Source organism: Rousettus aegyptiacus, unplaced genomic scaffold (assembly GCF_014176215.1).
Source record: "Rousettus aegyptiacus isolate mRouAeg1 unplaced genomic scaffold, mRouAeg1.p scaffold_m13_p_2, whole genome shotgun sequence".
NCBI lineage: Eukaryota > Metazoa > Chordata > Mammalia > Chiroptera > Pteropodidae > Rousettus > Rousettus aegyptiacus.
Window position 1 is genome coordinate 167,911,786 of NW_023416295.1, and position 14,217 is coordinate 167,926,002.

A 14,217-nucleotide genomic window follows, 5' to 3' on the forward strand; every position below is an offset into this window, starting at 1 on the left:
TTCCTCCAAAATCCACTGGACCTCCAAAGGATTTCCCGGAGTCCTAAAGGGTCATCTGAGCACAAGATTGGGAGGCTGGAGGGAGCCACGAAGGAACTCAGAAGGAAGTCACAGCCCAGGATGAGGAGGAGGGTGGAGGACGGCTGACGGAAGCCCCAAGTCCAATGCCAGTCTTGGGAGCCTAGCCACTGGTGTTCCCACAGGACGGGTTACCTCTGCCCCCCGCAGCCCCCACCCGCCACGACCAGGGCCTTCTCATTGTAGGGGTTGCACCCTACAGGGGAGAAGTCGTGAGAACCCAGACCCCCCACCCACCTACCCCCGTCGCCCCAAGATGAACCTCTTCCTTCTCTCCGCAGGCCCTGGATGGGTAGGCAGCCACTCTGCCACTGCAGTGGCCCCAAAGAATGATGTTGACCACCCACCTCAGCCCCCAACCATCTAGGGAAACTAAGGGCGAGAAGGAGGCCTTCCGGCCTCAGCAGACTGGCTGGGGGGCATGCGTGGCCCCCTCTCCAATGATTCCTGGATGTCAACTTCCGGGGGCCGGGCCACAAGGTGGCCAGCGGGGTCTGAGCAATCCGAGTGCCGCGCTTGGGCTCGGAGGGGGCAGACACTCCTCCGGTTTATTCACCCCCAGCCCTGTGATGGAGCACCCCGCGTGTGATCGGTGCATGAATTGGGAGCCCCGCCCCCTTCGTTCCGCGGGACTCTGCGCAAACCCCCCTTTGCCTCACCCTAGTGCGCCTCCAGCCGCCTCCAGCCTGCCAGCCCCGCGTTTCTGGAGTTGGAGGAGAAGATTCTTGTTGCAGCCCCTGAATTAGGGGGTGACATATTTATTCTCCGGCGTTTGTTAGTGGCAGTGATCGAATCTTCTCCCTGTTTGTTCCTAGAGAACGAGTCTGCTTCCAAATATAAGGGATTGGGGAGGGCGGGAGGCAGCGCATGGGAGCGGATGCTGGCCAGCCGCATCCATCCAAGGCCGTCTCACTTCCTGCGGTCCACGTCTTGCCACCGCCACCACCCTGGCTGCCTCTCAGCCCAGTCCTGCCAGTGATCCCCTCAACCGAACTGTCCGTACTAGCAAGGAGGCATCGCGATGCGGAAAATCTGGGTTTGGGAGACACACAAATCCAAATTTGAATCTAGATGTGAGTACCTAAGCCAGGTGACTTCACCCCGCCCCCCAACACACACACACATGCCTCAGTTTCTTCATCTATAAAATGGGCACATGGTACCTCCCTCGCTGGTTTGTGGTAAAGACGAATTAAACCTCCTCGAAGGTCTGTCACAGAGTTGGTGTCCAACAAATGTCGGCTTAACAGCACCCTCTTCATCTCCTGCTCCAGCCCCGGCCCCGCCCCACCAGACTGTCGTGAAAGAAAGAATCCTAGAAATATCCCGAAGGGAGGCCTAGGCCCTCACGTCGCACACACAGCTGTGAGTTTACTTGCCCCTAAAGCAGTTCCCACCCCGTTTCCCCCATGGACAAAAATAAAAGTCACTGAAGAACGGACCCCCTAATAAAGGCATCCTTGCTTGAATGTCCTACCCCATTTCACACCAATGTCTGTCATGGCTCCTCACACTCTTGGGTCAGTCATGGCTCCTCACACCCTATGGGCCATTCGCCTCCCAGGATGCCGTGCACATGAAATGCAGATTAATTTCATCTGAAAACGAAAATCTCACAAACGAGGCGGGATTTCATGAGATCAGTGAAAGTTATATTGGAGCATGGCTCGAATCATACACAGGCTCTTTGACAAATGAGCGGTTTAGAAGCAGGCTCTGCAGTTCAAGTCCCTAGTCCTCCACTTACTAGTTGTACCACCAGAGGGTAAGCAAGTTACTTAGAACACATGTATAGTATGTCCTACCAAGCAGAGCTGCGGTAAAAATAAATCCATCATGTGCACGAGGAGCCTGACACTTGGTGAGCACTCAGAAGATGCAAGTTAGTAGTACTATGTAAAGGGTTAGACCTGTTAATAATTAATAAAGAGGAAATCAATGTGGATAATGAGTAAGCACCTCAAAAGAGAATAATTTAAATATCAACGCACTAAGGGAGGCAAGCCCTCGAGCATTCCTACAAAAATGACCCTCTTTATAGCTGTGCCATGAAAACCTAATAAGAAGCGAAGGGTGCCCTAGCATACCATTATATCACCCTGCCGGAAAAATTCTACCGAAAAGAAAAAAAAAATGTGATTCATTCTCTGTTCCTTCTAAAAATTAGTATACTATTTTAATTATAGTAAAATTGTGTTAAGCATAAGATAACGGTTTTCTAACTTTCTTTATATTTAGCATATTTGTGCTTCAGTGACAGGTTGGTCTCACCCAAGGAGATGGCATTAGGCAGACACACCAGTTTGAATCTAGATGTGAGTACCTGTGCCAGGTGACTTCACCTCCCCATGCCTCAGTTTCTTCGTCTGTAACATGGGCACATTGTATCTTCGTCCCTCTTTTGTCGTAAAGACTAAATCTCCCGGAAGGGCTGTCACGGAGTTGGTGTCTAACAAATGTCAGTTTGACCGCGCGTCTCTTCATCTCCCGCTCCAGCCCTGGCCCCACCCCATCAGACTCAAGAGACTTTCTTTCTTTCTTTCTTTTGATCGATAAATATTTACTGTGCCAAATGCTGTTCTAGATGCTTGGGATACAGCCATGAACAAATGGACGAAGTGTCCCACCTCTCATAGGTTTACAATCCAATTGGCAGGAGGGATCGGCAATAAGCTCTAAGCCATAGACGTACTAAATAATTGAATTACATTGCATGTTAGAAGGGGCTAAGTACTATAGAAAAAGAAAAGGAGGATCGGGGGGTCAGCGCAGGGCTCAGAAAGGAAGGCCGGTCGAGAAAGTGGTGTTCGAGCAGGCTCGAAGGAATGAAAGAGTGAGCCCTGAGGTTGTGCAGGGACAGGCATTCCGGGCAAATGCAGACATGTGACTGCACCCGACGTGTTCAAAGGAACTTCCGAGAAGTCTGTGTAGCTGGAGCACAGAGGCCGTGGGGTCAGATTTCACAGGGCTTCGCAGGCCATTGTGTCTCCTCAGGATTCATGGGGGTCAGGGCAGGTGCTTGAGCAAGGAGACTGGATATGGCGGCCGTATGGAGCATGGACGGGGCGAGGGGGGGAGGAGAAAAGCCGGGAACCGCACGCCGTGGTCCCAGGCGGAGACACACTGCCTCACCCCAGGGGCAGCTAAGGTGGTGGGAAGGGGCAGGACCCCAGACATAGCTGAAAGATCGAACCCGCAGGAATGCTGATGGATGCGTAGCGGGATATGGGCAAAGGGGCTTGGATGATTCCCAGGTGGTCAGTCTAGGCCAATGTGAGCCCAGGTCCCAAACTGAAGTGCCTCCGCTCGACAGGACAAGGGTGCAACGAGCAGTGGGGAGGCAGCCACAGCGTCCGCCACAGCACGGCCGCCCACCCTGTACACCCTCGGGAGTAATAACAGCATGCCTCGAGGGGGACCGACCGGGCACCGGGCAACACGCCTGTGACACAGGCCTCACAAGTTCCAGTTAAGAGACGAGGGACCCTGAGCCCAGAGACATCACCAGGCAAATCTCACGTAGCTGGTAAGTGGCAGAATTAAGAAGTGAACCTGGGATTGTCTAACTCGATAGCCTGTGTCCTTAGCCACCGTGTGGCGCTGCCCCCCATCCCTTGCCACGCAGGTAATTTCTCCCAGTTCTACTCCCAAAGTAACCTCCTCCAGAAAGTCTTCCTTAACAAGAAATCTTCCTTAATTTTGGGGGTGAGAGGATGAAGAGTAATCTAACCTTCCATCGAAGAAACCATGGAGGCTGCCTACAGCACCTGGTCTTCCTAGGTGGTCTCCCACCCAAGTACTAACCAGGCCCGACCCTGCTTAGCTTCCAAGATCGGACATCGGGCTTGTTCAGGGTGGCATGGCCATAGACCGTGGACTGTGGGTCCACTGGGGCGCGAACCCAGGGCCTTCCGCGTGTAAAGCAGATGCGCTAACCACTACATTATGGAACCACATCCTAAATTTATTTTTGAGACTCACTATATACGTAGTGAAATGATCATCACAGTCAAGCTAACATCATCTTCTCACATAGTTACCGTGCGTGTGAGAGAGATGAGAGCACCTGAAATCTGCTCTCTCAGCGAAAGTCCAGTGTTCATTATGATATCACTAACTGCAGTCACCACGCTGTACGTTAGATCTTTAGCCTAATTCGTCCTACGCAACCGCAACTTTGCACCCGGACCGACGTCTCCCCCGTTGCCCCTCCTCTCTGCACCCCTCCCCCGCCCCCCGTAACCACCATTCCACCCTCTGCTTCTAGGTATTCAACTATTTTAGATTCTATATGGAAATGAGATCACACACTTTTTTTCTTTCTGTGTCTGTTAATAGCCACTTTCGGCTTTGGATTTTAGGATGAGAGCTGGAAGATACAGTGGTTTTGAAGTGCGGTGGCTCTAGAGCAGCATGGACCTGGGTTCAAATCCCACCCCCTGTCATTTCTTTGCTGGGTGGCCTTGGGCAAGATACTCTGTGTCTCCTTTTCCTCATGAGGCTTTTAGGAGATTTCAACGAAACGAGCTGACAGAAGCAACTACTGCAACCTGAGTACTTTTCATTGGCTGAACACCATTTGAAAACTTTTGTGTTCAATTCTCACAGCAACTCTGTGACATGGGTTCTCTCCATAGAAGAACAGACTGGAGCACAGCGTTGAAGTAACTTATCTGAAGTTCCCTGGCTCCTCTCCTTTGCTGTGTGGCTTTGAACAAGTCAACTAACCTCTCTGATCTTGGACAAGTTATTTACTGCTTGTTTCCTTCTCTGGAAAATCTAGCACATATTAATACTCAAAAACAGAGGGTTTTTTAAATCATCATCTTTTGTCATCACTACTGATACAATTACAGACTTATCCAAAGAAGTACTCAGTATCCAAAGAGGTACTCAGTACACATTCAACAAAGGATGGAGAGAAGGCAGGTAAGACAGAAGGAAGGGGTGAATGAATAAATGAATGAATGAATGAATAATCACTCACCTAGAGAGAGCTCTAGAATGCAGAAAGTGAGCAACGGGATGTGAAGCATATCTAAGTGATACACCTGAGAATAGATGTAGCATATGGGTGCAGAAGAAGCAAGGACTCCGATCCCTGTAGCTACGTGACCCTCCACCCCTCAGCAGATGTCTGCCTTCAACCCCAGAGCACCAAGATGAGAGCCATTTGTGCCCTGATGGATGGTGATGCAGACAGAAATGTCAATTGATCATAATTGGTCCATAAGTGGACCCCATAACACAAGTTACCCGTTTAAGACCCAGAGACATGTTACTAATATTTCTAATTTATGGGCTCGTTTGAGAAGTCATCAGGGACAACAAACCTAATAAATTGTGGGTTAAAGGGACTCCAGACAGCAGTGCGGAGGGCCTCTGCATGATGGGTGGTAGCCATTGAACTTTTGAGACAATCATAGCAACTGTCACCAGGGAGACAGGCTGCCAAAGGGAGTCTGGAGTTGGCAGCAGTGACGGCTAGAGGCAGATTATCAAGAAAGCATGGCATTTCCTGGTCCAGCGGGACATGCAGACGAAGACACCGCTATCAACTGTGCACCTACTTTGTGCGGGCGCTTTACGTGCACCGTCTCCTTGGAGCCACCTCGAGACATACCTGCCTCCTCCCTATTTTACAGACAAGGCAACCAAGGCTCAGAAAGATCAAGTCGCTTGCTCAGTGGAAGAGTTGAGCGGAGATTCAAAGGCGGCAGGCGCCCACTCGGTGATCCGTGCCGTTGTTAGTCACTGCGCGAGTCCAATGCCTTCATTCCACGGAGGTGGAAACCGAGTCGCAGCGATGCAGCCACGCGCAGGCAAGTCGACGGCAGAGCCGGGGCGAGGACAGCAGCGCCCTGACCTCTATGCTCCCGTTCTTCCCGGGATGCTCTCCGGGCCCCTTTCCTCCCACGCTCATCGCCTTCCTCTGCTTCTCTTCGCCTTCATGGCATTGATCGCCTGCAGCGTCTGTCCGACACTCGTGTGTTTGAATGCCAGCGTGGCCACTTGTGTGAGCTGAGGGTTTGAGCCGTTTAATTTGATAGCAGCTCACACCCCAAGATGGCGACGGAGACTTGGACTCACATGCGATCGCTTACACACCCATCTCAAGGGGGTGGTGTTCCCAATGGTACCAAAATAACCCAAGTCCACTTGCTAAATTCTCCTCCTGCCCCACTCCCTGACCCCCCACGGTCAGGAAGAGGCGCCCCCAACATCGATACCGCGAGGGTCTTCCCTGGGTCCCAGGGGCTGACCGACCCGCTCACACTAACACACCTTAACGGGTTACAGGCTCTGTGTCTTATTAAATCACCTTTGCACGTCTCTGCTCCAGCGTGTCATGTGTTCATTATTAAGTCTGTCACCAAAAAGGCCACCTCGCTTCCTTTCTCCAGGTTTGTCGAGGACTCGCTCATTTTAGCTCCCAATTAAGAGCCATAGTGCAGGCTACTGGTTGTGAGCCCCATATTCATGATTTCCTTCTTGTTATCAACAGAGCCTTGATTTATTAGGGGTGGCAATGTTCCCGGGTTAAAGATTGCATTGCCTAGGCCTACTTTCAACTAAGAAGGGAGGTTTAATGAGATAACAGATAAAGTCATTAGGTCAGATTCCCTCCAGGAAAGCTCTTGAGAAGGGGGCTGACCGAGCTGAGAGACCGCTCCTTTTTCTCTTTCACCTGGAATTCAGACCCGATGCCTGAAGCCCCAGCAGCTCGCTTGGACTGTGAGGTCACCTCGAGGATGAAGCTGGTACTGAGGCAGGTAGACGTGGTGATAGTGAACCTGTCGACACAGCTTTGGCCTGACAGCTCGGGGACTCCATTCACATGACAGGAAAAAAAGAGACACATTTATGTTTTTAAGGCTCCTTTTCTATATTCTGTGACGATGCAGTCGAACGAAATACTCACTGACGTGCTAACTCACGTGTTTTCATTCGGCTGACCCTCACCGAGCACCTGTCGTGGGGCAGCCACTGTGTTAGGTGTGCGGCATGAAAGACGAGTAGCCACAGACCTTGCTTTGCAGGGCCTCACGGTGCAGGGCGCCCCACGAGGAAACTAATAGTGGTGTCGAAAGGACCGCTCAGAAAGCCCTACTTGTTGTAAATGTTTTATTGAGCGAGAAACAAACTGTTCGTGAACACAGACTTCGAACCCAAAACTGGTCTGGAGCTGAGAAGCACGAAGTTGTAGACGACTTACAGAGCGGAAGTGAGGGAGTCATGTCAGCTTTGGGGGGTTTCCGGATGGCAGGGATTGGTTCAAAGTGATTATGTTTTACTACTTGAGGAAGATGACTTAAACAAATTTTATAGCTATCAGAGGTATTTACAAGAACTAATCTAAGCCTAGCGTCACCTATGTTCATGAAATAAGCTAGATTTCGTTTTACTTCCATGGCTTAAATACTTTTGTCTGCTTGGGGGATTTTCACACCTGGCCTCCGTTTTATTTTATTTTACCAGTGGGAAGTGTGGAGTGCTGAGGGACACAGAGGAAGGGACCTGACCCAGCCAGGGAAGGCAGAGAAAGACACCCATGGATATGCTGCACGTTCAAAAACAACAACTCACTCAGGTAGATTTGGAGCAGAGATAGAAGCAGAGGCGGAGGGCAGATAAAGGAGAGTTTATTTGCCAGGCTGAAAGGCTTGGGCCTGGCACCTGTACCCAAGTGTACACTTGCATATGCACACCACACATACACACAAGTACGTGCATAAACACACATGCACACACATGCATGTGCAAGCACGCAAGAGAACACACAAAGACTGCGGCCACCCTAACCTTCTCGCCTTTCCCCAAGCTTCCCAGGCTCCCTCCTGCCCCCAGGCCTTTGCCCAGGCTGTTCCCTCTGCCAGGAATACTCCAGCCCTTACCCCTGGCCAGCTTCCAGGTGAGCATGACTGGGGGAACACCTTCTCCTCCGGTCTGGGCTGCCCCCCATTTCTGACAACATCCATCTCCCCACGTAGTTTGCAGTTTTTTGCTAAGAGCTGTCCTTCAGCTGAATTTTGCGTCCCTGTGCCCATGGCCAGTTTCTCCTTTGCCTCTGCTGAGGCCCCTCAGGTTTCAGCAGCCTGGGTGTGAAATTCACCAGTGTATCTAAAACTCTTTGGTTACCTTTTATCCAGAGTTTCTGTCCGCTCCCTCCATAACAGCTAAACTCTTCTTGTTAAGCCCATGTGTCTAGTTTGTGGTCTGAAAGAAAAACACCAGCTAGGCAGTCAGGAGACCTGGGTTTTTGTCCTTTGCAATACTCAGTAGCTGTTTTAGGATGATAGGTGGACTGTCCCATGCTTCATACCAGTGTTTGTTTACATATCTGCCTCACCCCCAAAAAAGGCTGAAGGAGGCTTATTTGAATACAGACAACCCAGCACATACTTTAAAGGGATACACAGATCAAGAAACCAGGGTGAGGGAAAGGAGGTCCAGCACAGTCTAAGATCCAAAAGGCTAACTGAGTTTTTTTAAACTTAGCTTCCTTGGAGCCACAGAGAAAACAGGAACACAACCACCTATAAGTGGTCAGCACGACAGTGATTAAAAATCTTGGAAAACTTTCCAGTTGCTCAAGAGATGTGGGCCTTTCCTGGCTTGGTGTTTGCTTAAGGAAAACAGCAGGTGAGCCTCAGCAAGACCCAGCTCCCTCCATCAGGGAATTCTGGGGAATGTGTTTCTCTCCATCTCCTCAGAGATGTCATGTGGTTAACAGATGGTTTGAAGTTATCTAGTCTCCAGTAAGAAGCAGCCTACTACACAGACAGTCTATGTTCCCAGCTGAGGGGAGACCTATGTGCATTACAATCAATCGAGTGGCCAACATCTGCATAAAGGGAAGCTAAAGGAATACCTGGGGAATGCCTGTGGGAATACCTGGGAAATGCCTGGGAGAATGCCTGTGGAAACCCTGTGGGAATGCCTCTAAGAATACCTGTGGGAAAACCTGTGAGAAGCCGTTTTCCTTAAGGGAACAACTCTATATCTGTTCCCACAGCAAGAAATAATGTCGTAGTCCATCAAGTTAAGCCGTGATAATTTTAGCTTAAAAACTTTTTCAAAGTTCATTTTACAAATCTCCGAAGAAGGCCTTGGGGAAACCCTAATACTGCACCCACAGATACCTAATGTTAAGCAAATGTCATCTCCTGGTGAGTCCCCCAAATGGCTTCGTAGGAAAATGTAGCCTTAAGTGACTAAATGAATGAATGTGATTCATAGGTTGTTGAATAAAAGCCAACTCAATGTTGGAGGACATCTGCCAAAAATGACAATTGAGGGGTTGGAGCGATTCATCCTGAGCCATTTTTTCCTGACAGTAATGAGGCCATTCCTGGTTGGTGACAATAAAACCATGTTATCTGCATAGAAAAGACTTTTAATTCCCTGTTTCTCATATAACAGAGGGCAATTCATCCAACTCCCCCCAAAATTCTTTCAAGTCATAAAATATCTGTTAAAGGGAGCAGGGACCAAAGCACATGGCTCTTGTGCTCTGCTTGGAATTGTGGTCTGGTTTATCCGGACACGGTTTCTTCTGACACCAGCCCTCACACTGTGCTAAGGCTCAGGATCTGTGTAACTGCCTATGGCAGGGTGGGGATTAATACTGAGCCCCTGCAGTTTAGCCCATAATTAGTTTCTCTCCACATAATTAGTTTCCCTCCACATAATTAGTTTCCCTCCACTGAGTCAAAGGCCAGTATCAGTCATTGCTGTGCATTTCTTATATTGTTCCTGACAAATTTTTGTACAAGTGGCATAAAAAGGTCAAAAGTATAACACAAATGTGCTGAAAACCCAAGGGCTTCCTCATACAAAATATCACCCTTGCAATTTATAAAAGAGAAAATTGGCAGATGGTTTAGTTGGAATACCAAGTAAACCAATAAATAGGTCCATCATTTGGATGAAATAGAGAATGAACCTTTACAAAGTGGGAAGATCTACCCTTTGGGTCCATTCAGACAAGAGCTCGTGTGTAGAGAGCTTCTGGTCAAGATGGCAGAATAGGTAAATGCTGTGCTGGCCTCCTCTCACAACCACGTCAAAATCACAATTAAACTGCAGAACAGCCATCAATAGGAGTCACCTGAGGTCTAGCTGAACAGACATCATACACCTGGGAACACACAGAAGAGGCCACATCAAGACTGGTAGGAGGAGAAATGATGCAAAACAGGCTGGTCCCACAACCACATGTGGCGATTGAGAATCTAGAGAAATATCTCGGCTGCGGTAGTCTTCTTGGGAGAGAGACGGGTCTCAGCCCCACGCCGGGTTCCCCAGCCCAGGTCTCCAGTGCCAGGAATAGAAGTTCCCCACAACACCTGGCTGTGAAAACCAGCAGAGTCTGTGGCTGAGAGGATGGGCCTCCAGAGCTACAGACATTCCTTTTAAGGGTCAGTGCACATGGACTTACTTGGTGAATTACTCATTCGCTCTGAGCTCCAGCTCTTGGGAAGCACCTTGGGAAGTGCCAGGGACATTGGAGTAGAACTGGGTTGTCTGGCTTTGGGGCGAGAGCTGGAGGGGCAACTTTCTCTTTGATAGAGGGCATTGCTCCTTTGCTGAGCCCTCCCCTGCCTGGCTTGCAGACACAAGTGGCCACCATATCTGAGTCTCCATTAAACCTGGCTAACACTGGTAGCTCCACCCTGGTGATTCCCTGAGCCTGAGACCCCACTCTCCCAGTGAGTGGGCCCACCCAAGCCATTTCCACACAAACAGTGCCTGTCTTGGCTCATGCTGCAGACTTCCCTAAAATCTCCCAAAGGGTCACAAAACTCAAACAAGCAGCATCTGGCCTCGGCATGCCACATACCTCTTGCTGAGCAGCCCCTAGCCTGGCACTAGCAGCAGTTGGCCTCAGTTTGCAGCTTGGCTTCTTGAGGTACATCCAAGCCCAATGTGGGTGGCAGCCATCTGCTATTGCTTAGTGCCTCATGCCAGGTGGTCCCAGGCAGGGCACAGGCTGCAGCTGAACTTGACCAGTGGCAGAGCCCCTCCTAGGAGGCCCCAGCCTGCACACCCAGTGGCCAGCTTCAGTCAGAGCTGTAGGACCACACGGGGTCACATCTAAGAATGACACCCCCAAAGGGCAGACCGGGCAGGCACTAGAGCCATGCTAAAGTGACTCCTGCTCTATAGAGTCGGCCCTGCACAATAGCTCCTCCACTGGCCATGGCCAGTCCTCACAACCAATAATCAGCCCAAGAGTCAATCCCTCCCATTGATATACAAACAGCAACCAATGCTCAACTACAACAGGAGGGCACACACAACCCATACAAAAGACACACCTGGAGCACCCAGCTCAGGTGACCAGGGAAGACTATGCCACTGGGACTCAAAGCACATAGACTATGTAGGGCCACTCCATTAAGACTGGGAGACATAGCAGCCCTACCTAATACATAGAAAGAAACACAGGGAGTCAGGAAAAACGGAGAGACAAAGAAACATGTCCCAGCTGAAAGAGCAGAATAAAGCTCCAAAAAAAGAGCTAAACAAAGTGGTGACAAGCAATCTACCAGATACGGAGTTTAAAACACTGGCTATAAGGATGCTCAATGAACTTAGGGGAAAAGTAGATGAACTCAGTGAGAACTTTAACAGAATGGTAGAAAACATAAAAAAGGAGATGGAAAACACAAAAGAGAACCAGTCGGAAATGAAGAATGCAGTATCTGAGACGAAGAATACATTAAAGGGAATCAACAGATTGCATGAAGCAGCGGATCGAATCAGTGATTTAGAGGATGGGGTAGCGGAGGACACTCAATCAGAACAGCAACGAGAAAAAAGAACGTAAAACTACGAGGGGCCTCTGAAACATCAAGCATAACAAAACTTGCATCATAGGTATACCGGAAAGAGAAAAGAGAGACCAAGAAACCGAAAACCTATTTCAAGAAATAATGACTAAAAACGTCCCGAACTCGGTGAAGGAAATAGACATACAAGGCCAGGAAGCACAGAGTCCCAAGCAAGATGAACCCAAAGAGGCCCCCACCAAGACACATCATAATTAGAATGCCAAAGGATAAGGACAAAGGGACTCTCAAAAGCGGCAAGAGAAAAAGCAGTTCGTTACCTGCAAAGGAGCTCCCATAAGACTGTCAGCTGATTTCTGAACAGGAACTTTGCAGGCCAAAAGGGATTGCCACACAATATTCAAAGTGATGAAAAGCAAGGGTCTTCAACCAAGATGACTCTACCCGGCAAAGCTATTATGTAGACTCGAAGGACAGATAAAGAGCTTCTCAGACAAGAAAAAGCTGAAGGAGTTCATCACCACCAAGCTAGTATTATAGGAAATACTGGAGAAACTTCTTTAAGAAGATGAAGAAAAAAGAAAAAAAGATAAAAAATATAAATAAAATGGCAATAACTACATATCTAGCAACAATTACTTTAAATGTAAATGGATTAAATGCTCCAATCAAAGGATAGGGTGACTGAATGGATAAGAAAACGAGACCTTTACATGTGCTGCCTACAAGAGACTCACTTCCGATCAAAAGACACATACAGACTGAAAGTTAAGGGATGAAAAAAGATGTTTCATGTGGATGGAAACAAACAAAAAGCTGGGGGAGCAATACTTAGACCAGTCAAAATGGACTTCAAAACAAAGGCTATAACAAGAGATAAAAAAAAAGGACCCAGTAATCCCACTTCTGGGTATTTATTCAAAGAGACCCAAAACACTAATTCGAAGGGACATGTGAATCTGTATGTCACTGCAGCATTGTTTACAGTAGCCAAGATATGGAGGCATCCTGTGTGTTCATCAATGGATGAATGGCTAAAGAAAAGCTGGTACATATATACAAGGGAATATTAGTCAGCCATAAAAAAAAGAATAAAATTTTGCCATCCGCAACAACATGGATGGACCTAAAGGGTATTGTGCTGAATGGAACAAGTCAGAGAAAGACAGATGCCGCATTATTTCACTTATAAGTGGAATCTAAAAAAAAGAAAATAAAACACAAAACAGAAACGAGCTCATGAATGCAAAGAACATTTTGATGGTGGCCACATAGGAGGGAGTTGAGGGTTGGGTGAAAAAGAGAAAGGATTAAGAAGAAAAAATTTGTAGTTACAGAGTAGTCATGGGGATATAAAGTATAGCATGAGGAATATAGTCAATAGCATTGTAATAACTATGTATGGTGTCAGATGGGTGCTAGGTTTATCAGGGTGATCACTTTGTAAGCTATATAATGTCTAATCACTATATTGTACACCCGAAACTGATACAATATCATATTCCAATTATAATTAAAAATAAAATAAAATCATTTAAAAATAAAAAATAATAAAAGCAAAAGATCACATGTGTGTTTAGAAATAACTGGGCTACTGGACATTTGAGATGTGGCAAGTCCAAATCGAGATGAGCTGTAAGTGTAAAACACATCGGATTTCAAACGTAATACAAAAAAAAAAAAAAGGCAATTTCAATAGTTTTATATTGATTACATGCTGAAATATTTGAATACATTGGGTGAATAAAATATATTATTAAAATTAAGGCCACTTTTTTTCACTTTTTTTAATATGGCTACTAGATAATTTTAAGTTACTCCCACGCACACTGTCAGAAGCCACCTCCGAGGTGACCCCGACAATCTCCCCCGCCCCAGTATCGACACCCTTGTATCGTCCGCTCCCGAATTGTGTCAGCATCAGTCTGTGTGGCCCATGCAATATGTCAGAAGTAATGATGTCACTCCAGTGTTAAGTTACAAAAGACACCGCAGCTTCCGTCTTGGTCTCTTTTCCAATTTTCTCTCTCTTTTTTGCTTTGTAACAGACTTCATGAAAAAAAAAAAAGAACCACAATGACAAAATCCACATGGCCCAAATTAAAATGAGCCCACAAAGCTAGTTTTAATTTTCCAACAACTGCGTACGTAATGGGTGAGAAGGTAAACCCAAGGCATCTTGTGGAGTTTCAAGAGATGTTCAAAAAAGCAATTTCCACCAATTTGAAAGTTCTGTTCCTCTCTTTGCCATATCCCAATTCTTTGAGGTGCAATCGTCAATTCTAATAGCCTTAAGCACGGCCATACCTATGGTTCAGGTGGAAGGGATATTATCGCTTTGTCC

At 47.8% G+C, this 14,217-nt stretch overlaps 1 pseudogene; it reads right to left on the minus strand.

Moving 5' to 3' along the window:
• Window positions 1-3,833: 3,833 nt before the first annotated feature.
• On the minus strand, window positions 3,834-3,949 carry LOC118614672 (annotated as a pseudogene).
• Between the last annotated feature and the right edge of the window lie 10,268 nt (window positions 3,950-14,217).